At 48.1% G+C, this 23795-nt stretch overlaps 1 long non-coding RNA gene across 2 annotated transcripts in view; it reads left to right on the top strand.

Moving 5' to 3' along the window:
* Positions 1–11928: 11928 nt before the first annotated feature.
* Positions 11929–23795, top strand: part of LOC124103067 (uncharacterized) — a 93056-nt gene continuing 81189 nt past the window's right edge. Inside the window, exon 1 of one of the 2 annotated variants that reach the window (XR_009228238.1) lies at positions 11929–12994. This is a non-coding gene — a long non-coding RNA (uncharacterized LOC124103067). The remainder of the gene's footprint in view (positions 12995–23795) is intronic. The other variant, XR_009228239.1, reaches the window with a different exon arrangement.

Raw genomic sequence — 23795 nt, 5'->3', positions numbered from 1 at the left:
AAAAGGGCTGGAAATATGGCTCAGTGGTTAAGCACTCCCTTGGTTTAATTCCCAGTATCCCCCACCCAAAAGGTGCTAATTGAAATAAATTTAGGCTGATATAAGAGTTGCAAAACTACTACTCAGAGTTAACTGTGTGTCATTCACCCTGCTCCTCATGATACTGACATTTCCACACAACCATGGTACAATTACCAACATGGCAGTGGGGGCTTTGAGGGAGGCAGAATAGGCGGGGCTCATCTTCAACAGAGCACATCACTTATTTGATAGACTAGAATTCCACATGGGTTTTATTTCAAGAAATGGTTCTATTGCAAATCATCTATCTAGGAAGATGGATAGTTAGAAGACTCTCTGATACTAGTATTTTATGCTTTTCACGATTATTTCATTTGTCAAATAATCAGAGGGTAAATATTTTTAATAAAGACACTGAGAATTGGTGATGTAGCTCAGTGGCAGCATATGTGAGGTCCTAGGTTTGAGCCCCAGCATGACCCAAAAGATGTTTATTGATACAACTAAGTTGTACACACATATATCTTTGTTGCTTCTTGGTTGATTTGGGCTTGGGCTGCTTTAGGCAGGGCCTTGACACTTGTTCTCTCCCCAGTACCAACAGCGGTTGGCACCAGTCTATGCTGGATTAATATTTGCTAAACGAAACCAAATTGGCATCTTTTCTGTTTTCCCACTTCTGTTTGTGGCTTGCTTACTCAAATATCTGCTCGGGCCTTCCCCGTCCACTCTCATTAAAACAGCAATTTTCTTTCTCTGCCTATTATCCTGTCCTGGTTTTCTCTCTCTCTCTCTCTCTCTCTCTCTCTCTCTCTCTCTCTCTCTCTCTCTCTGTGATTGAGTTTATTTTGCAGTTGCTGGGATGGAACCCAGGGCCTTGTGCATAGTAGGCAAGTGCTCTGCCAGGTTTCTTTCTTATTTTTTATCCAGAGTAATTATCACTGCTTGAAAGACTGTTTGTATGTTTGTTAAAAAATGTACAGTTTGTCTCTTACTAATAGTAAGCTACTTGAGGACAATGATTTTCCTCCTTTTGTTGAATCTTTTTGCCTATATGGTGTCTGGTACCAGGGAGTTTACTCAAAGTACTTGTTGAAAGAATGAATGAGTGTAGACGCGGTCACCTGTGTTTTTAATATACCAGTCGTCAACTTCAGAAAGTGAGTGTGTTTGGATTCGTGATTTCCATACAGGGAAACAAACTGCGATTTCTTTTTTTCAATTAGATCCTTGTATGTATGAATTTCCCTTTGCCTTACACTGATGCTGGAAAATTATTTCTCATTTTAATCTCCAATAGTGATCTTGCTGCTGGCAATCCCATAGGAATGTTTTTGAACAAAAGGTATAAATTCGATGAAAGGCTTTGAGCTAGAAGAAAGAAGAGGCTACCTACCTTCCAGGTAGCTGTGCTGTCATTTTTAATTAGCGTGATGTAATAGCAAAAGAATCACATGGTCCTGTCCGTGTCCCAGGAGTTGTAGCACCCACTGGATCAACAGGAATCAGATCCTGGCACAAAAATTAAAGTCACTGACAAGACTAAGCAAGTGGGCATCCCCCGGTATGATGGCTGGCCCATTTCTCAGAGCCACATGGAGAAGGACTCGAAAGATTTGGCTATCTGTGTGTGTGCATGTGACTAATGTGCCCAGTGCAAATCTCTACTTAAAAACATTATTTATGCATATAAGACAGGTTAGGCACTAATCCCTGGAAACTGTGACTATGTTAGGTTACATGCCAAAGGGGAGTTCGGGTTCAGATGAGATGACTATCACTAGCACATGACCTTTAGTGGGGTAGGCGCGCCTGGATTTTCAGAGTGGATCCAGTGTAAATACAGGTCCTTCAAAGTGAGAGAAGATGGTGTGGCCATGTGCTGGTGTGGAAAGACTCTCTGGCCATTGCTGCTTTTGCAGCTGGAGGAGGTCACGAGCTGGAGAATGAGGACTGCTTCTAGAAGTAGAAAGGCCGGACAGCGGCTTCTCCCAGAGAGCCTCAGGAAGGGACACAGGCCTGTGGGCCCCTGGATTGTAGCTCACTGAGAATGGTTTCTGACTCGTGGCTTCCCAAACTGTGAACTAAGAGATTTTGTTGTTTTATTTCAATTTCTTATGGCAACAGCAAGAAGCTTACAACAGAGAGTGTCATTCATATTCCCAAAGATCCACGCTCTGATCCGACCCAGTCTCACCCACTGTGCCCCTTGGGTCTCCAGCAGTGCCTCTGCTCTGGTCAGATCAGCCTCGGCCCTCTCTCCATGTTCCTCTGGGCCCACTCCTGCCCCACGTGGTCTGTGGGTTTCTCTGATGGGGAAAGATTTCTCCCTATGGCCAGAATGCTTTGGTGAGGGCATAGGCTTCTTCTTCCATGAACTGCGAGGCCAGCTTTACCTTGACTCTTCCCGACGATCAGACATCAAGCAATTTCAGTCCTGTGCTGGCGGCTCCTGTGGCATGGAGACCCTTGGGGACCCACTTTTACGAACATACACATTGACTAGTTGTGGACACACAGAAGTAGTTACGAGCAGCCCGTCACGTAGTATAGCCAAAGCAGGTGCAGGGCACGGGGGAGTGAAGAGCAAGAACGGCTGCTGCTTAGTGGGGTGGGCACGAGGGCCGAAGATGGGGTTTAGGTAGCACATAGAGAGGGGCACTCGGGCTGACTGGTGAAGGAGGAGTTCGTGGGGCAGCCAAAGGGCGGGCGGAGTGTTCCAGGCAGAGAGCAGCGGTGCAGAGGAGAGAGGCGATACAATATAGTTAATGCAGGGATTACAAGTTTTTTGACAGCACAATGGGTGGGTAAGAGGAGCATGAGGAGGAATGGGGTTAGAAGACAGGCAACCACATCAAGTGGTTTTATGGGTCGGGCTGAGGGGTTGGGGGGTAGTGGGGAGCCACGGAACTGTTGAAGCAACAGGATGGTTCTCACTTTGGGACAGGTCCTCTGTGGGCCACAGGGAGAATACATGTGAAAGAGTTGAAGCCAAAGGCAGAAAGAGAACAGCTACGAGTCCATGTTCTAGGGAGAATTCAAGGGAGAATCAGTAGAAAGGAGGCCGTGGAGCGGGTGACCAGGCAAGTGTTGGTACGGCTCTCTGAGATAAGAATGTTGAGTTTGTGGAAAAAATCAGATGTTCAGCTTAATGTCAAATTTGAAGTGCTCACAGATATGAAGATGAACTTGCCCCAGCAGGCAGTTGGTACCAACCTGAAGGATTTGCCTGGTGACAATTTTGGAGTCATAGCATCTGGGTGAGTGTGCAAAACAAGAAAGAGGGCACAACCACGTAAATAAACAGGATTCCCATAAGTGGCTCAGGGACCCAGGAGACAGAGCTGCCCCTGCCTCTCAGTCAACTTGGGCTACTACAGCAAACACACCACAGACGGGTGGCTGAGGTACCAGAATCGACTTCCCATAGTTCTGGAGATGAGGAGTCTGGGATCAAGGTGGCAGCCTGTGTGGTTGGTGTCTGGTGAGGACCATCTTCCTGGTTTGCTGATGGCGTCATCTAGTATCACATGGCAGAGAGCAGAGAGAGAGGACACAAGCTTTTGATGTCTCTTCTTTTAAGGACACTAACCCCATTTCCATGGGCTCTACCCTCATGACCTAACCACCTCCCACCTCCTCATACCATCGTGTGGGGGTTAGGATTTCAACATGTGATTTTGGGGAGATGTTCTGCCCACAGTGCCCAGGATCAGAGAGAAGGAGGGTGGCAGGACATTTCGACAGTGTGGGAAGACACCAGGAGGCCAGGCAGAGTGACAAACATGGTGGTCGCTTGCGTGACCTCGCTGCAGGAGCTTTGTGGAGGTCGTGGGAGGGGAAGTCAGAGTTGAGAGTGTGGGAGGAAGTGGGGGAGCCCGGCGGGACTGTGGGAAGTCAAGACAGAGGGTGAAGGTGAGGGGGAGCCATCTGTGGAGAGTGCCGAGTGGGAGGAGAGAGGAGAAGGAGAGGACCAGGAGGGAGGAGGGGAGGCCAGAGTTACCAGAAGGCAGATAATCCAGGACAGGAGAGAGCCGGCTTCAGCTCAGAGGAGGGTCCCCCAACTGAGACTGATGTGGTCAGTTCATGTGTTGGGAGGTAGAGTTGGGGGTAACAAGGTGAAAGAATTTGCAATCAACATGTAGGAAATGTGGGTCATTTTCAGGGACACAGGTTCTGGGGACAAAGCCCAGCAGTCAAGGCGATCTCTAGGGTTTGATCCCCAGGCTGATGAGGAAAGCGAGGTGGGGGTCACTGGAGTCGGGAAGTCAAGGGGCTTGGAGTTTCAGATGCTGGACGGCTTCCTCACGGGGAAGTTTACTTTGCCCACACTCATGGCAAGACCGGAGTGGAGAGGAAATTGGTGAATTAGGTGGTTAGGGTCTCAGTATCGCACTCAGATGGTGGTTTGTTCCCTTATGTAGTAACTCTCCATAAGGGTGATTGACAACAACCCTGACCAGTAGGTAGCCTGCTCTCCTGCTCACTGGTTTCTTTAACAGTGGCAAAGAATGAAGGCATGTTGCATGTGATTCCCCAGCTGGTGGGGGAGAGGTGAACTCTGAACGTCCTTTGCTTTTTTCCAGGGAGGAAAAACATTACCGACAGGTAGACAGTCTCTACCTGTTGGCTGTTGCACTGAAAACTTGCTTTACCTCAAAACTAATTCCTACCTCTTGGAAGATAAGAGCAGAATTTTGGAAGGGTCAAATTTTTGAAGGTAAGAATGAGATCTTTGTTCCCATATGACCAAAAGAGATAAAAATCTTTCATTTAATGAATTCTGTATTAACTGTCTGTGGTTTGTCAGGCACAGAGGCATACGCCTGGAATCCCAGGGACTCAGGAGGCTGAAGCAGGAGAATCACAGGTTCAAGGTCAGCCTGGGCAACTTAGCAAGACCCTGTCTTAAAGTAAAAAAATAAAATAATTGGGATCTAGCTCAAAGGCAAAGCACCCCTGAGTTCAATCCCCAGCATTAAGAAAATAAGCAAATAAGCAAAAACTTCCTGTAGTTTCTGCAATAAATTACTATAAATGTGCTGTGTTAAAATGACACAGATTTGTGCTGTCACCGTTCTGGATCAGAACTCCCAAATCAAGGTGCCAACAGGGCTGTGCTCACTCTGAATCTCTAGGGACCCTTCCTTGCCTGTTCCCTCTTGGTGGCTGCCATGTCTGTACAGACTTCTCTGTTGTATCTTTAACTTTTCTGTTTCTTATAAGAACTCCTGTCATTTGGGGGCCCACCTGGATAATCCAGAGTGGGCTCATTGCAGGATCTTAATTTGATTACACAATTTCTGGGTGGGCATAACTTTTGGGTGGGACAACCATTCAACCTACTACATATTCCCAGAGACTTAATATTTTTATATTTTTGATCAACGAATAAGATTATTTCTGCGAAAAATTAAAAAAAATTCCAAACACCTTTCCCTCTCCTATGAACCTGTGTGCTCTGGGCTCAGTAATTAGGTTTGGGAGTCTTTAGATCTCATGGTCAGAAAATAGGTGTGATTTTTAAAAGACAGTAATTTGGTGATATCTCGCTTCTTCAGATTTGATTTGCCCCTTTGCAGGTAGAAGCCTGAAGGAAAAATCCTGAAGGCAAAAATACCCAAGGCCTCTTAAGCTTCATTTATGGTCTACACTTAGGCCACAGATCTCAGAGAGGTTTTAAGATCTTTGCTTTACTTTTGGAAACAATAGTTGACAAGATCTAACAAAAGTTACAGCGTAAAGACTGCAGCAAGACCCAAAAGGCAGAGAGGGAGCCCTGGCAACACTGTTCAGGGGACACCACTGTAGCTCAGCCGATGTGGCAGTCCCTGGAACGTTGTGTATGCAGACCAAAGAGACCGCAGCAAGTAATTCCCACAGAGCGTGCTGATTGCAACTAAGTGCGCTGCGCATCCAACACTTCTGTAGACTAACAAATATTTGATTAAAGCAGTGAGAAACCAAAACCATTTCTTATTCATGCTATTACAAAAATCTCCTTCTCTTACCCTCAATTAATAATTTTGTTTAGGATTCACAAATATATCTATCAATAGTCATTAATTCTCATTTTTACTAGAGTCTCGTATTAAAACTGCTTACAGGACACTTATCATTAGAAATTCTGCCATCCCATCAATGTTTACAAGTCCCAAACCCAATTAATATTACCCAGGAACCTCAGCAACCTCCCCATGTCTCAACTTCTGGTATTGATGTTACTTGTTAGTGATAGCATAGTCCCCGAGATTTCCCAAATTGAGAGTGAGTTATAGCAGAAAAAAGTCTGGGATAGTTGTCGAGATTTGGGATTTTAGATTGCACCACTCAGATAATTTCAGTTAATTCACATAAACGTCAGCATCTGTTTGCTCACGTGCAAAACTAAGGGCCTGGCTTCAAGCTGGGTGACTCATTTACTCCACAACCACGTTCACAGCATCTACCACCTGTCGGCCGGTCGTGAGCAGAGCTGGTGTGGGGACGTGGTGTCGACCGAGCAGGCCCACATCCTGGCATCCTGGACCTGCTGTGCTCGTCTCTCTCTGAGCTCTGTGGACTCCGTCCCCGCAGTGTCTCTGCCTTGGCCCCTCTTTCTCTCTGCACTGCTGTCACTGGGCCAGGCGGTGCCGCGGGCCTCCTTGTCTCCCTGCAGCCTCCCCATGCAGGGCCACACAGCACCGCGCTCTCTTGCCGAGGCCTCCCCCAGACTCTGGTGCTTCCTGTTGCTGCTGCTTCATCTTTAAATTTTTTTATTAATTAATTAATTTATTCTAACTAGGTATACATGATAGCAGAATGCATTTGGATTCATTGTACAAAATTGCAGCACAACTTTTCATTTCTCTGATTCTACATAATGTAGCTTCTTCGCACCATAGGTGCAGTCACACATGGTGTCTATCTCATTCCACCATCTTTCCTGCCCCCATGCCCCTCTTCCCATTCCTTCCTCCCCTTGACCCCATCAAAGTTCCTCCATTCCCCCCACCCCCACCCCTGCATTATGGATCAGCATCCACTTATCAGAGAGAACGTTCAGTCTTTGGTTTTTTGGGATTGGCTTACTTTGCTTAGCATGATATTCTCCAACTCCATCCATTTACCTGAAAATGATATAATTTTATTCTCTTTTAATGCTGAATAATATTCCATTTTGTGTGTGTGTGTGTGTGTGTGTGTGTATATATATATATATATATATATATATATATATATATATATATATATATATATATCAGAGTTTCTTTATCCATTTATCTATTGAAGGTATTGAAGGGCATCTAGGTTGCTTCCACAGTTTAGCTACTGTGAATTGAGCTGCTATAAACCTTGATGTGGCCAAATCACTGAAGTATGCTGATTTGAAGTCCTTTGGGTGTAGACCAAGGAGTGGGATAGCAGGGTCAAATGGTGGCTCCATTCCAAGTTTTTTGAGGACTCTCCCTACTGCTTTCCAGATTGGTTGCACCAATTTGCCGTCCCACCAGCAATGTATGAATGTGCCTTTCCCCACATCCTCGCCAGCATTCATTGTTGTCAGTATTCTGCTTCTTACAATGACGTCCCACTATTGTAGACTGTTGTCAAGGTCTTCTGTAATCTATCCTCATCTTCATGGCTCACGTTCTGCTTTCTATAAGAAACCCATCTTTGGTCACCCCAGTCTCCTTATTTCCCCAGACACTCTTCCCCTCTTCTGGTATGCACTTGCTGGGCTCCCGGGAACTTTCCCAGGGATGCAAGCCCCTCCCTCAAGACCTCCTTATGGTCCATATCCTGGACACGTGGACATGTGGCTACAGAGTCCTGTAGCATACTCGCTTGCTCAACATGTAGGTCTTACAGCTTCCATGCATCCGGGAGCTCTTGAAGTGCCAGCGCTGTGTCAGGTGTTTCTTTCATGGACTAGCCTGAGTCCTGGAACATGATAGCAGAGGTTGGGATCCTGAACTCCAGAGTCTGGCTGCCCAACACACCTTCATGTTTTCCTAGCTGTGTGGCTGTGGGTGATTTACTTGTCCTCTCTGAACTTCATTTTCTGCAAAATCGGGGCACCACTATTACCTGCCTATTACTCACTAGTTAATGTGAATAGTTTGAGTGAATGAGTGAGGTATTTAAAGTAGGTCTTGGTATGTATGTTCCGGAAGTGTCAACTATTTTTATTTCACTGGATTATTCTGCAAATTAAATGAGATAAATCATATGAAACTCTCAGAGAGGTGCCTGACCTTTAAGAAGCATCAATAAATTATAGTTATGGTTATTATTATTTTATTTAACAGATGAGGAGGCTTGGTGGAAAAGAACATGGCCACAGTGATGATTGCTGTCAAATCTTTGAAATTTACAAGCTGGAATTCTAGTGACCTCTGATTTTAAAGATGAGAGATCTGAGGTTGGGGAGATTGAGGCACGACTAGAAACCAGCCGAGCACCCAGACAGCCTGGCAGCAGGCCTGCCGCAGAACTGTTGTTCTCGGGCTCCTGGGGGGTTTCGAGCTGGTGGTGAGAGCCAGTGTGGGATCTGGGCCTGCTCAGTCCTGGTTCCCATCCTGGCTTTGCCACTTACCTCGGCAGGACACTCGATCCTCAGAGCTTGCATTTCCTTATCTGCGAGATGGGGACAGCAAGACCTCCCTCGTATGATGGTGGCAGGAATCGAGCAGGTAATTTAAGTAGTGCTCCCGGCCCAGGCCTGGCCCTGGGGGGGGGGGGGCATTCAATACATCTCACACTTGCTTTCTTCCCGTTGAAAACTTGAGCTACGGGTTGTATCTCTTGGTGCCTTTAATGAGTCTGTGGTGTGGGTTAAAACGCACGCAGTGACCAGAGAAGCAGCCTGGGCCCTGACTGTGTTATGAGCAGCCACCTGTGCATGGAAAACGCCAGCTGGGAGGGTCTGAGTGAGGGCAGGAGGGGGCAGAGAGGGGCCAGAGAGTGCCAGGGCGGAGCAGGCCACCCAGAGCCTCTGGACACCACTGGAGTTTTCTACTGTTTGGACTGAGGTGGTGGCGACTCAATCAGCATGAATGACCAGGTAAGAAGCAACTGTAGGACCCACGACATTAATAAAGCCAGCGCCCAGGAATCCAGAATGGGAACACCCTCCCCAGCATGCCATTCCTGAGCAGGCAGAGTGACAGGGCTTGTCTGAGGCCCGTGAGGGGACACGACAGGCTCCCGCACACGTGGCCGCCCTCTGTGGGCTGTGCGGGCTGCGCCTTCCTCCTCCCCCTGTTAAAAGTTTAATCAAGGTGTGTCACCTTTCACAGGGTGGCTGTTCCCCGGTGACGTCTCTGCTCTCTCTGAAGGACAGCTGCTGGTCTGCGTGGCCGGGAGCAGCGATGGCTTCTTGGGTTTCCACGTGCTTTCCTGTCCCATTTCCCATCTGTGCTCCCCTCTCAGGGACACCTTGTGGCAAAAGTGTCTCCCAGTTCACAGGATTAATTTAGGAATCAAATGATTTCCTAGATATGTCCTGCTTGAGTGTTTGTATCAACATATTTGAAATACTCCACATTGATCCTCAAGAATAAGACCCTCCTAATAGCTATATGAGAAACACACGCAGAATTTTATCAGAGAGATTGAACAAGGGGGGCCCCATGGTTGGGCCGTCTGAGTTCAGATGTGACTGTGCCCCCTCTTAGCCATGGGTCTCAGGAAGCTACCAACCAGTCTGAGCTCACAGAGTGTCAAGAGGACGGCGGGAGACGATGCAAGGCCACAACAAGCCTCTCCATCAGTGTCAGCTATTTAATCATTGTTCATATCAATGTTATACAGGTTTGCACGTTTGGACTCTCTGAGGTAGACATGAGATCCCTTTAAAAAGCCCCTAAACTTGGGATCAGTTAAACACACACTTAGTGGAAACTTGCTTATCTGTAAAAGAGAGAGAGAGAGAGAGATGGTTGGACGGAGAGGCCTGAGATTCTTTGTGCCCCTCGAATGCTGACGAAAGCCATGACGGGAAGGGAAGGAGTGGGGGGAGGGGGGTTAATGTCATTGCCATCTATCAAGTCTCTGAACTTGACTGGAGTCCAGTGAAAAGATAGGGCCACGGAAAGAAACGCAGTTTAGATTTGCTCAAGGACCCTGCTTCTTCTTAAAGTCTTTCGAGGTTTCCATCCATCCGTCTGTCTGTCCATCTGTCCCTGACATTTGCTGGTCACCTACTCTATTTCAGGAACCAAGCAAACAACACCCATTCCCAGCCTTTAAGATATTAGAGAAGCTGGAGAGTCAGATGTAAAAAACGTTCTCAAGAATACCCACAGAGGAGCCTGCGGTTGCCAGCGAGCCTCAGGAGAGGCGCTGCCCTTCTGCACCCGAAGCAGTTTGCAAATGCAGATGCATCGTTGTAATAAGACGTTTTGAGGAAAAGAGGAGCTTCATCCACGCCAAGGGGACTTGCCTGCTGATCACACTTCTGACTTCACAAGTGAGATGGGCAAAGCTTACCTCGCCCTCGAGAGAAACAGACCCAAGGAGGGGCTGCAGAGGCGCCTCAGAGCATCCTTTCAACTGGCCTCCCGTTAACAGGGGTGTGAACACCTTGGGAAGGTCTTGCTGGGATCCAGTCCCCTGACAACTTCCTGACGGACCAGGAAATGCAGGAAGAGTGCTATTTGAGCACATAGCTGAGAGGGGTGGCATTGTCCAGGACCTGGGAGTGGGCAGGTACCATGCCCAACTCTGGTGAATGTCCCCAGCAAGAGGCTGCAAGGAGCATCTCAGACCTCATCCCTGCCTCTGTCCCCCAAACAGGGAGCCCTGTCACCTGAGTCAGCAGCTCAGGAAGGATTTGTGGTGAAGAGCTGCCCCTGTGGAGAGGCTGCAAGAGCCAGGGTGCCGAGGTCCTCAGGATGAGCCATGCCTGACCCCCTCCGGGAGTCGAGGACCTGAGTCACCGTCATTACTTTTGCAAAGTCTCATGTGTTGTTGACTTCAAAAAAATGAAACTTCAAGCTGGACAGCTGTGTCCTTTGGGACGAGGACAGAAGCTGAGATGGGCAGGGCTGCGCACAGCGTGGTCCTGTGAGCGTGCTGCTGACTGCAGTGGACCACCCGAGTGGGAAGGCGCCAGGTCTCCTGGACACCAGACGGGCTCCAGGACTGTGGGATACGGGGGGTAGGGACAGGCGCTAGTCGTTCTTCTGCATGGGCAAATCAACTTCAGGTAGGCAGCTTCTATGAGCTGTAAAAATGGCGATGACAGCACTTACTTCAGTGTGGATATTCAGTTTCTGACGGGGACCAGAAAAAAAAAAAAAGATTCACTTGCAGGGCTTCCCTGCTGTTAGGGCACCAGCCCTCAGGCACCGGGGAGGACAAGGCTCTGCAGGGCTCATCCCAGGGTGGGACAACAGTGAGCCTTTATGAAGTGCTTCCCACGGGCCACGGAGCCCAGCTGCTGCCCACCTTCTCCCACTCACTCCTCAGGTAAGCCCATGAGGGTGTCGTATCAGCCACACTCACAGGTGAGAAAACGGAAGTGGAGTTCGTGGCGGAGGTAGCGGCATTGTGACTATCAGGGCCTGTCTCTGGGGCAGGCTCGTCCAGCCACAGTACTATGACAAAGTGCCTGTGGCAAGTGAGGACACCAGATGTGGCATTCTCCTGTCCTGTGGGATCACCATGTGGCTGGGGTCAAGTGAGCCCTGAAGAAAGGATGGTATCATTTTGGCATCTGGTGGAATTGGAGATTCGTGGATCCTAGGCATAGAATCCTGGGCAAATGGCTGTGTCCTGTACCTTTATCATTGTCATTGCTACTACTGTTGGTATTATTTCTCAGTACTGGGGATTGAACTCAGGAGCACTCTATCAATGAGCTATATCCCTAGCCCTTTTTATATTGAGACAGGGTCTCTCTATGTAGCGTAGGCTGGCCTCAAACTTGGGATCCTCCTGCCTTGGCCTCTCAAGTAGCTGGGATTATAGGTGCGCACCACCGTGCCCAGCTGCATTCTGTGATCTCACCTATAAGGTGAAGGATGTGTTGAGCGAAGGCCACTGGAGCACCTCCCACAATCAGAAGCAGTAGCTACCACGTGACTAGAAAGGTAGGGTGGGGTGACAGTGAGAAAGTCTTCATTTTCCAAGTCACAGTGGCTGGTTAACAGGAGACACCAGAAAGCTGGACATTTAGATGACATGCTTCTTATCCTTGTGATTTTTATTTAGTATGAAGGGTTTCTCGCTCTCCCTGTACATCTTCCACGAGGGTCCAAGAACTCAGCGAGGCTGGTTAACTCAATTCGTGTGATCTGAACTTGTCACAGTAGCCACAAAGTAGTTGCTTTTATTGCAAAATCTCCTTTAAGGTTTTCTTATAATTTAGTCTCTACTTTGAGAAAGAGTCTTGGCTTATTCTTTGTTTTGGAATTAGAGATTATCATAGTTGTGTTCCTTGATACCAAGGATGTTCCCAGTCACATCACCCACCTTCCTGGGCTGACTCTGGGCCAGATATGGACAGGATATGAAGGAAGTGGGACCACAGTCCTGCACTCAGGGGTGTTTACAGTTAGATGAAAGGAAAAAAAAAAAAACCCAAAAAACTAGAACATCGCTAGCTGAGATTAATTGCTGTTTTAAGGATTAAGATCACATCTAGCAAAATGGAGTCAATTGAAACACTTTATGTGGAAACCCAGGAAATTTTACTGGCAAAATTATTTCAACATTTACAGGTCTGAACTTTTGACTTTGGATGTCAGCCCAACTGAATGTTTAGGGACCGAGAATAATGATTAATTACCATTTCTCCAAAGAGGCTGAAGTGTTGAGGAGAGACGAAACAAGGCTCTTTTAAAATTTAACACATTTACTCGAAGATTAGATGAGGGGATAAATAATATATAACAAAAGCGGTAACTGAGACCGCTCCGTGATATGGGAGGAGCAAACGGTGCTGGGTTGCTTCTGCATCAGAGTTAGCTGCTGTCTTTGGGCTCAGGTAAGAACAGTTAAAACAATTTTGTTGATAGCCCACTGTTCACCAGGCAATTGCTAACAGATTTATGTATGTCGTATCCTTTGGTTCTTACTATAAACCCATGGGTAGATATTATTATAACTGGCATTCTAACCCTGTGGAAATTATGGCTCATAGAGGTAAATACACTTGCCCAAGGTTACCTGGCTATTAATCGACAACCCCAGAATTCCAAGCCTTGAGCCTCTGACTTTGAAGCTAATATTTTTAACTATTCCTACTCCTCCCATATGTTTTATGGTAGTTGGGAGAAATGTAGGCTCATTGCTTGTAGCAAACCTCAAACACCTGATCCAAGAGGCTGAAAGGTGAGTGTGGATGTCCACTCCTCTGGGTCAGTGAAACTGCTTCTCTGGTCATTGTCAGCCCTTTGCCAACACCCCACAGGCACAGTTTAAGGCTGACATCTTGAACTTGGCCAGGTGCAGTGGACAGAGGGGACCTGGCTCTGGATGTGAAACCCAGAGAGAGACTGTGGCTGCTTGGCCAACTGTCTCTCTGCCTGTGTGCTGTGGTCTTCCGACTCAGATGGATTAAGTCTGCAGCCAGAAGTACTTCTCAGCCTCTGGTATTTCTTAATTCAGTGGAGTATTTCACAAGCATCAGAGTTAGAGGCAGAATCAACATGTCTCAGAATCAATCCCCTCCTTCAGACGCTCCTGCCTGGTTTGTTGACTTGAGGCTTCTGTGGATTAAGCACTGTTGCAGAGTTCTGGAAATTGTTTTTTTCATTCTGTTTTCCCCGCTCTCTCTGCCCTTCGAATTCGTCCATCATACCCTTGAAGGTCCTTCTTGTTGGCTTCCTCCTTTTATGGCCTTCTTTTCTGGCAACCTGAGAAATGGTGTGGAGTGATTTTGTTGGCACCATCTCAACACCCAGAGCCCTGAACGGATTTCTTCATGGCTTCTTGAGTAGAGATGTGCTGGAAATGCTAAATATACCACACAGTATTTGGGCTTCCCATGTACAAACTTCAAACCAGCAGTCCCCGAGCTCTTGTGGTTCACACTGGTACCCAGGCCTGAATACAAATCAGACCACCATGTTCTTCAAAAGGTGTCAGCATTCATGAAAGTTGAATATGAGTGAGCTACTCTTATTTTTATAATTTCATTTAAATAATATAATTTATTATCATAAATTTACATGTTACTCTACTGCAAATTAAGCTATACCAGGCTTAGCTCCAAGCACAAAGTATACCCCTTATGAATATTATTCTTTTCACAGAGACTCCTAGGAAGGACATAGATTATATTTAAATATTTTAAGAAGTCATTTATTTTCAGTGAATTCAGGGACTTACACTGTGATTGTTTGTCCGGCCTTTCCCCAAACCTGCAGAGCAGGCCATGTTGAGCTAGTTGGGTGCAACTTCTTCATTTCTTTGCCACATCTTTGTTGAGGGCTTCCAGTTGCAGGTCCTGCAGCGTGTCCAAGCAGTGGGGGGAGTAGAAGTGGACTCAGAGCAGTGCCTTCACAGTGGCGTGTCCCACCTGCTGCGTAGACCAGGTGTGCAGATGTAAGACCATTCAGCACAGGACACGAGGGATAGGTCCTCTCACAGCATGACTGATGTGACCCGGAGGAGAGATGGATGCCTGAAACCCATCAGAGCCTGCTGACACTGCTGGCTGCTCTGGGACCACCCGTCTCGGGCCACCAGCCAGGAGCCACCTCCTTCCTCTTCCTTAGAGCCGGGTGCCAACACCCAGAGGGCCACAAGAGGGTGCTTTCCTCCTTCCAGGTTATAGCAGCTCCTTCCACTTCATGGAACTGTGTTTCCTGGGCCCTGGGAAATTCAGGGGTGGGCAGAGGGACGCCATGCGAGGTGAGGGAGAGTGTGAGCAGTGTGTATTTCTATTTTTGTCTGTATTTATGGAATCTCTCCTCCACTGAACTGCAAGCTCTGGGACGGGATCTTGCCTTTTGACTGGCTTACTGTCTGGCACCCCAGAGTTCCTAAATAAATACTCCTGAGTTCAAAGAACCCATCTGGACTTCAAGTCCTCTGTCAGAGGCCTTCAGGTTGTCTGACCATCAGATCCACCCAGGGCCAGCCTGCCCTGACATTCTCCTTCAGTAGTGGGGCCGAAATGTGCTTTGGAAAGCTCTTACATTACTCTGACTCGAGGGCTGCAGACCGGCTCTTCCTGCCCCGCACATGGCTGCCTGGCTTCCCTCCCCGGGCCCCCAGCTGCTGGTGTGTGGGGAGCACATGCCCGCTCCTGGGCCTGCCGTGGAGGTCCCTTCAGCCTGAGCGGCCTGCTTCCCCATCCTCCCCCTCTTCTCATGGGCATCCCCTCCCGTCATCCAGGCCCACAGAGGAAGGGAAGTCCCCAGAGTCACCTTCATGGGCGCAGGAGTGGGGGCACCTGGGAAGACCCATGCAGCATAACAATGATATCTTGGTTTCCACCCCAGGGGCTGCTCCTTCTGCAGGTGGCACACAGGGGCCACCTCTTCTGTTACACTGAACTGAATACTTAGACGAACATGGGTGCGACAGTGGAGAGCCCCCCAAGGTTGGGGCAGGGTTTCTCTTAACAACTGAGACCAGTAAATCTGTTTTCCAGATTTCCAGCAGGAAACTCAAGGGTATTGTGATGGTTATGGAGGAGAGTAACACTCGATAAAGAAGGGTCCTTTTAGGCTGGGCATGTTGCTCAGGGGCAGAGCACTTGCCTAGCAAGTGGGTTTGATCCCAACACCCCAAAAGGAAGGGTCCTTTTGTTTTGGGGCTTGGCAGTGCTAGTGTAGGTACACAAAGAGCTGGGGCCTTGGGGCGAGTGTCTCTGTATAGAGCCCGGGTGAGTGTGCCTCACCGGGGTGTCTGTGGACGGGTCAGCTAACAGCGTCAGTTCCATGAAGTCTTTTCTCATTGACCAGGCTGGAGATTAGTACCTGTTCACAGGGTCACATGCAGAGTTGGTTTTAGTTAGTTACAAAGTTGTCAGTTTATGTTCAGTATCAATAGAAGAAACAGCTTTTGAAACTTGCATTTGAAACTCTGTTTTAGGATGTGGTAGAGGAAGTTATTTTCTCTCCATTGGAAAGATTCTGGCTTGATTTTTCTGATGGACGTGGTGGTCTGTGTGACTCACTGCTGGTCCATGGGCATCGACTGTGGGCGTCACCGTGATGGCCACCCTGGCCTCACCTTGGCTCTGTTTATATTCTTGCTTTTTAAAAAAACTTTCCTCTCACTTTTTATTCATGTTTTGTGCAGTAAGTATTTGTGTAAGTTGTGTTTTCAATCTTTCCGAGATGATGAATAAATTCTGAGACAATAAAATTTGAAAGATGCATTTTTCTTAAATAAACAAGCAAGCATGCCGAATGCAGTTCTCACAGGGCTGGCTGGTTGGGAGCTGGCCCATAACAGAAACGTCAGCTTTATGTAAGGGTCTCTTTCTCCTCTGTGAGTTTGAGTGGAGACTCACAGGGCCGTATTAGAAGGGTGTGGTAAAGGGATTCTCACCACCGAAGCCCTGAAAGGTGTTCCTGCGTTAGGTAGCAATCAGGTACAATTTGAGAAACTCATACAAAGACTGGAATACCTGTTCGATTATTTTGGAACAGGTATTCCAGTCTTTGTATGAGTTTCTCAAAGCAGTCAAGGGGGACTGGCTCTTTGCCAGCCACACATTGTGAAATCTTGGTTCCTCGCCTTTTGAATCCCCTTCCACTATGGCTTCTGTCACGCTGTGGCTCTGGGTGGTGCCTCTGCCTGGGCTGCTTTGGTCAGAGGCCCGTTTTCTCACACCTCTCTGGATTTCCTTCTCACGACCCATTCTCTGATTCTCTATCATAAAAGATTTATGAAGTAGGCTGACAAAGACGATTCTTCTGCTGTGGGTGGGTTGGGAATTCTCAGATGCTAATAAATCTCTGTCATCTGGGAAATAAAAAGAGGGATGAACGTGGTAGAAAACCCTGGAATGCGGCCTTGCCTCAGGAGTAAGTGCGGGCTGCAGCGCCTGAAGGGGGCAGTTGAGGCAGAGGTTCCAGAGCTGGCCTCTTCTGCTCCTGTCTGTAACCACACTTCCCTGGCTCCAGGGCAAGGGACTTCATGGCCTCAGCCTGGAGGTAGAGTCGCAACGCCCTCCTACTGGACCAGGCTGAAGGTGTAGGTGCCGATCGGGGGACATCTGGGGGGAGCAAAGGAGCCATGCTGCCCTTGGTCTCCGTGAAGTGCTGGAGTGGCCGCAGAACCACACCACCCTCTTCAGTGTGGAGCAAGGAGGGAAAGAGTCCAATTCATTACACCCAATTTCCTGCTGGAAAGTGGAGGTTTCCATTCACAAAGTGAGTTATTTTCTTGCTCCAAGAAATCCAGTAAGTAATATGTTTATTTACTGCAAACCCATATGCTTATATATGGTACACCAACTTCTGGTCCCTGATCAAGCCTCCTGTGTAAGGATCACAGTTGAAGGGAATCAGAAATAGGTAGAGGCTAGGACAGAAGATTGAGCCACAGAAATATTGACCCAGTACCACAGGGTTAATTGATAGGATCATTCGAATTGAACTTATGGATTTTCCTTCTCACTTTATATTCTTTTCTTCAGTGAATATTTATTGAGTGCCTGCTATTTGTGAGTTCTGCTAAGTGCTAAGAACATTAAGATGATAAGGCACTGGCCTCTGCCACCCAGGAACTGTGTCATAGATAGTAAGGGACACGGGAGAGTACAGAGGATAATTAAATCACAACACACACAAGGCCACAGTTGGGGTAAACCAGAAAGTGGTGGGAACCCAGAAGAGGGAGGAACTCCTGTGACCTCCAAGGGTCACGGAGGGGAGCCCTGGGGCCAGGATTATGCGTAAGAAAGAGTTTGCTCTTTTGCCGGGGTTACATTTACTAGGTTTTAGTTTGATCACTCTGTTTCACAAATATTAGAAACCATCTTCTGGCCAAATATGGTCTTAGCATTTGGTCTTTTGGTTCTCCCAATTAGTGACAGACCACGGTAGCATCCCTGGAATGTTCTTCTGAGCTGAAGAATGTAAAAGATGTAATACACAGTCAGAAGCCGATCACACCCCTGGGGCCTAGCAGACAAGTGCTCTGATTTGTTAATAAGTTTATGGGAGACTCTCACTTGGGCCACCCAGAGTTGCCTTCCTGTGCTGATAACACCCTTAAAATATACACTAGTTTTGGGAAAGATGATCATTCTGAAATGTTTGTGTCCAATCTCCAGGTCCAGGCTGAATGGACAGATGTCGCTGTCACCAGGGGCCACTGGCAGTGACTTGGAATGACTTAGCATGTGGCAGAAGTCCCTCCAAGCAGGAGTGAATTTGTTGGGAGAGCTTGCAGCCAGGGGCCTTGTTTGAGGGTGCAGCCTGTTCAACACCCGGCGGCACCAGGTCTCTAAGGCTTTCCCTAGCTCCGCAACACATTTCTTGCCAGTTTTTAGAAATAAACTCTGATTTAGAGCTTTGTATTTCTTCCTTAGTGTTTGTTATAAAAGTGACCGTTAAATACAAGGTTTTAGTGACTCAAACAGTTGGAGGCCACAGTTGGGCTGACAGCTTTAGTAGAGTTGTATTTTCAATTTTTTTTCCCCCAGCCTGATTTTGGCTTTAAGTTAGATTGTAATAATCGTAGTAGAGCTCCTCCCTGTCCTTCCTTGAAGCGTTCTTCAGACCCAAGGCCTTTCTAAGAGTATTTATGACAGGAATCCCGTGCCATTTTAGAGCTTTCCTCTTCTGTGGGGCCCGCATCTTATGGGTCTTCATCTTCTGTAGCACTGCAGGAAGCATTCTCCAGAAAGATCTGTGGGGAGGACTCGGCCCCTGTCATTTGCATGGATGTGGCTCTGGTGGGCTAGTTCAGGATTGGTGTTGGACTCTTGTCATCTGGGTGTATTTTCCAGCTTAGTTATTTGCTAGCTGTGGGGCCCTAGGCACCTCAGTGCACATTTCCATGCTACGTTTACCTCAGCTGAAGAGGTAATGATGGCAGTGCCCACCTCAAAGGGTGATTGGAAGGATCAGCCAGTTAGAAGACTTGAAGCGCCTTGGAGTAGCTCTTTGTAGTGGCAAGTGCTGAACAAATGTTAGCTGCTGTTATTATCTTATGAGTTCACAAAGGTACGTAGCATCATTGATGAAGCCGAATGATCCAGTGGCCATCAAGTCATCCCACGGGGTGACTTGGGTCTGTGGGTTGCGCTTGCTTGCCAATGGTGGGTAGAGGAAATTAAACGCTAGACCACCCAACTCCATCGGTGTCAATGCAGAATGATGATCTTCTCGAGACAGTGGGAGGCAGTGTAGCTCAGGTGCCAAGAGCCTTGGTTTGGAGGAAGTCTGGTGAAATAGCAGCTCTGCCACTTACATGGCCTTTTTGTGTCTCAGTTCTCTCATCTGTAAAATGGAGCCAATTCCCCGTGAGACCGTTCAAAGTACAATATATATGGATTTTTGGAACACATACTGAACACTAAAAAAATTATAGAAGGTGAACAGAGGCGGGATGGATAGGTGTAGGGTGAGGGCTTTTCATTTACGGCTTGCTCCCTGGTACAAGGGACAGGGGCAGGGGCTTTCCCAGGGCAGCAGGCATCCAGCAGAAAAGGGGAACACTCAGTCCTCCTTCACTTTAACAATGTCAAGAGAAGTTACACAACCCAGGAGCCTAATGGCAATTTGCTGTTGTCAGTGTTATAAACATACGTGTGAGGGTGGACAGCTTTGTCCAATGAGTCACTGTGGAGCTGTCCCGTCTCGCCCAGGCGCTATGCTTGCACAAGATGGGGTGACATCAGCTTAGGAAAAGACCTGGTTTTTCTACTTACTGCTGGAAACAGTGGTAGTGGCTGTGCTGTCCCAGGGTTTGTTCACTCTTACAAGGTTCCCAAACTGCAGTGGATTAAAACTCAGGTGGAAGACTCGTATGAAGGGCTCCTGCCATAAGCCTCATCCCCAGCAGTCCCAGTTTGGCAGGTCCTCTGTGTGGCCAGGGGGGGCTCTGCATGTGACAGACTCTCCAGCTGCTTCCCACACTGGTACTTAGAAGATGACGCTTTAAGGACAAATTCAATGAGGATGGCAGAGTAAAATTCCCCTGAAGAAGTCAACTGTCCCTTGCACTGGCCTTATCCCTAGTGTGGTGATTTGCTCCTAAAAAGGCAGGAGCAAAAAAGCCAATTCTGCTTTATTTGGAGCCAAGACACTGCTTAATAACCTGTGTTAATTGTTTCTCACAACACTGCGTGAGGGACATGATATTCATTCCATTTGACAGAAGAGAAGTCGGGACACAAGGGAGAGTTCTTTAGGGGTGCCGTGTGGTTTGGCGCAAGCATGAGTTATGGGCAGACATTACACAGGTCCTTCAATTTGTCCCCAGCCATCTGGGTATTGCTAAACACATCTGTTCCTTCTCCTGGAGAGGATGCTCCAGTGTCACCAGATGATTTAAATTACGTCAAGAGAGGGGCTCCATTTGTCCACTTCTCTGGTTTGCAGGGATGCTCAGGGGATCCTTGGTTTCTGTGAGTGGCATTCATTCAGGGCTTGGGTTTTTAATTCTGAATTTTGATTTGCATTTGCCTGGGGTGTTATTCTGCCAGGGCCTTCCCAGTCTGTTCTCTGCTGCTTTGCTCCTGAAGCTTTACAGCTAATGGAGGGATAAAGAAAGGTCACGGCAAGAGGCGGCAGCATGTGCTCGTGACTCACTGGCGGGCCTGGTGCGGAGCCAGTTTGGGTGGGACGCTTGCTCGACTGGCTGCTGGGCCTGCTTTCATGTGGCTCTCAGCCACGGCCCTGCAGGAAGCAGTTTCTCGCCTGTTCCTGGGCAGAGGGAAGGCCTGATATTCTACCTGTCCCCTGCTGTTGTAGACTCGGGTCAGTGCAATGGAGCCTGTTGGCCCTTTGAGGAAGAATCCAACAGTCAGGTGCTTGGCAGCTCAGGAGACTATGGCTAAGCCAGACCTGGGAGGAGCTGGGTTTAGAGACCAGTCACAGCTACTGCAGCCATGAGGGGTGCATTAGCATCAGGGCCTGAAGGAGGTCACATGGGGCTACACTGGCAGGGCACAGTCTATCTCTCTCTGTTGGCATTTGAGACCGAGGGATTGACTGCTGTGCTATTAGCAGCATCCCTGGCCTCTGCCCGCTGGAGGTCAGTAGTCTCCCCACCCTGCTCAGTCCATGCCACCAGCACAATCAGCTCTGGTGGAGACCACTGTGGTGTGGGTGGGTCCCAGGCATGTGGCTGTCCAGGATTAAGGAGATCCATGCTCCATTCTGACTTCCTCGTCATCATAGCTAGAGTTTACTGAGTACTCACCGTGTGGTGGGTACTCTATATTTTGCATTCATTCTCCTATTCAAATACACAACACTCAGCCACAGAAACTCTTATTGCTCCCATTGTATGGATAAGAAAACAGAGGTTCACAAAAGTTCCTTACCTATGTCACACAGCTTGGGGCTTGAGCCTGAGCAGGAGGCACCCCCTCCTCACCCTGTGGCCCTGTGGAGTGGAGCTCTCGTCAGGAATCTTGCAGAAGGGCCGAGGTGCAGCATAGTGGCCACCAGCTGAGCCGGAGGTGAGCCCTTCCCTTCAGGACTGGGGTCCAGGAGTCTAAGGACAAGCCCTGTGGAGGTGGTTAGGGTCACAGATGCACTGATACCAGGCAGAGGATTCAGACGAGATGCACCTTGCAGGGTGGTCAAAGGTAGACCTTACCTAGGCTACCTGTTCCTGACCCCTGAACCCTGAGACACGACCCCTGATGTGAGCCCAGATGTGCCTTCTTCACTTCAAATGCAGCCCTTGTGACCGGTCCCCACCCACTCGGTTACTCCTGGAGGACCAGCCCTTCTGTGGCAGTGTTCCTGCTGCTTCTGCTGATGTCCTGCTGCCTGGGGCCAGGGGCATGCCTGAGCTCGGAGTGGACGCTGAGATGACTGGACAACATGGTTTGCTGACCACCTCTTACACATGACGTGGTCTCCAGTGTGTGCGGGAACTGACAATTCTGCACTGAGCGCCTGTGGGCAGAGCTGACCCTGGGAATGCGTATCCAGCAATAACTGCATTTTTCAAAGAAAGGGTCAGGTTCCTCATGTGTAGTTTCCTCAGTTAACAAGGGCAGCAGGCAGAGGCCAGGAAGAGGCTACCTGAAAACCAAATGACAATCTCTAGCAGGTCTTCTTTCCCCTTAGTGGGGCAGGAGGGATTGCATCTTGGAATGCATGGTTACTTTGTAGTCTGGCTGTCATCTGGATCCAAATGGACTTGAATTTGAAAAGTGGCATGAATAGCCAACATTAGCTTTGATTATTCGGACTTCTTTTTCCATATTCAATTCATTAGCAATTCAATCCACGTGCAGTGTGAAAACTGGGAGTTACTTGGCAAAAAAAGAAAAATTTCACCTGAATTGTGAAGGGCCTGCTTGGGTCCTGCAATGATCTGGGGGGAGGAGGGGTCCTGCTGCTCACATGCCTGATAGTCACTGAAGTCCCATTGAGCTCCTCAGGGTGACATTTTACCCAGCAGTCACCACGCAGGATTATTATGTATTTCCAAAAGTCTGTGACGCTGTCTCTATGGTTCCCTCGCGCCCTCTCTGGGGGTCTGCCCTTTCTTGAGGATATAGTGGTTGATTCTTGTTGGTTCAATGACTGGCCATTTGAACATCAGAACACAGCAGGGCTTCTCACGGGGATTTTTTTGCTTTTGCTTGCTCTGCTTTTACCTTTACCTTATTTTACTTTCAATATTACAAAATAATATGTGCTTACTGAAGGCAAGTTAGACAATGCAAATATACAGCAAAGGAAAGAAAAGGAAAAAAATCACCTGTACTCTCACAACCCAGATGGAGCCTCTGTTAGCACTTGGACTGTGTCCTTGTGTTTTTGTTTTGCTTTTAACAAAAAGGGGGATCAAGGAAATCGTCAGAGGCACGTGGCGTTTTCTTAGTAGAATTTTCAAAATGATGCTTTAAGAAAATCTTTTTATTCTTTGGTAAACAGGAGTCATCGTTGACGATTCTCAATGATATACTTGGTTTGGGAAACCTAGTAAGAAATGCCCTATTTCCTCCTTGCTGAGAAAGGGTATATCCAGAAGAGAGTGTGCATGCACGCGTGTGTGTGTATGTCTGTGTGTGTGTCTGTGCGTGTGTCTGTGTGTGCGTCCTGCGAGCCAGCATATGTAAATGGACTCTCTGTGTCTCCTGAAAAAGAAATTCTGTTGCTGGATCTGCTGACTCACTGCCAAGCTCTGCTGCAAGCAGGGAGCAGATTCTAAGTTATTCGAGCCAAACATTTGGCCCTCCTGGTTTATTGGCTACTGTGACAGACTTCTCCTCACACCTCACCTCCTCGCTGGCGCGTGGACATATCAAGAATTTTGTTCATTTTGCCTCCTGATCTCCTCCTGTTTCTTTCCATTACTCGATGACAATTAATCCCAGTACCAGCCCAGCTCCCTGATGCACAATGTCAGCAACAGCCAGAGGCTTCCTTCCTGAGGTCACTGCAGGAATCCAGGTCTCCTCTAAGACCTGGCTCCTGAGCTCTGGGGAGGGACCCTGGGAGGGAGTGCCTTCAGCCCTCATTGGTCACAGGCACAACAGCTCCCTGTTGCCTTTCCATGCCCAAGGTAAGAGCAGCACATTCAACTAAACTGGAGCTCTGTCACACCCTGGGGGAACAAGTGAGGGGTGCCAGCCAAGGAAGAGGAACTGTGCTATCATGGAGAATTCCTCGCCATCCAGGTAAAAG

This window comes from Marmota monax, unplaced genomic scaffold (genome assembly GCF_021218885.2).
Source record: "Marmota monax isolate L192 unplaced genomic scaffold, Marmota_monax_Labrador192_F-V1.1 WCK01_AAM20220418_F8-fsc00039, whole genome shotgun sequence".
NCBI classification, from domain to species: Eukaryota; Metazoa; Chordata; class Mammalia; order Rodentia; family Sciuridae; genus Marmota; species Marmota monax.
This window is presented reverse-complemented; position numbering and strand designations above follow the sequence as displayed.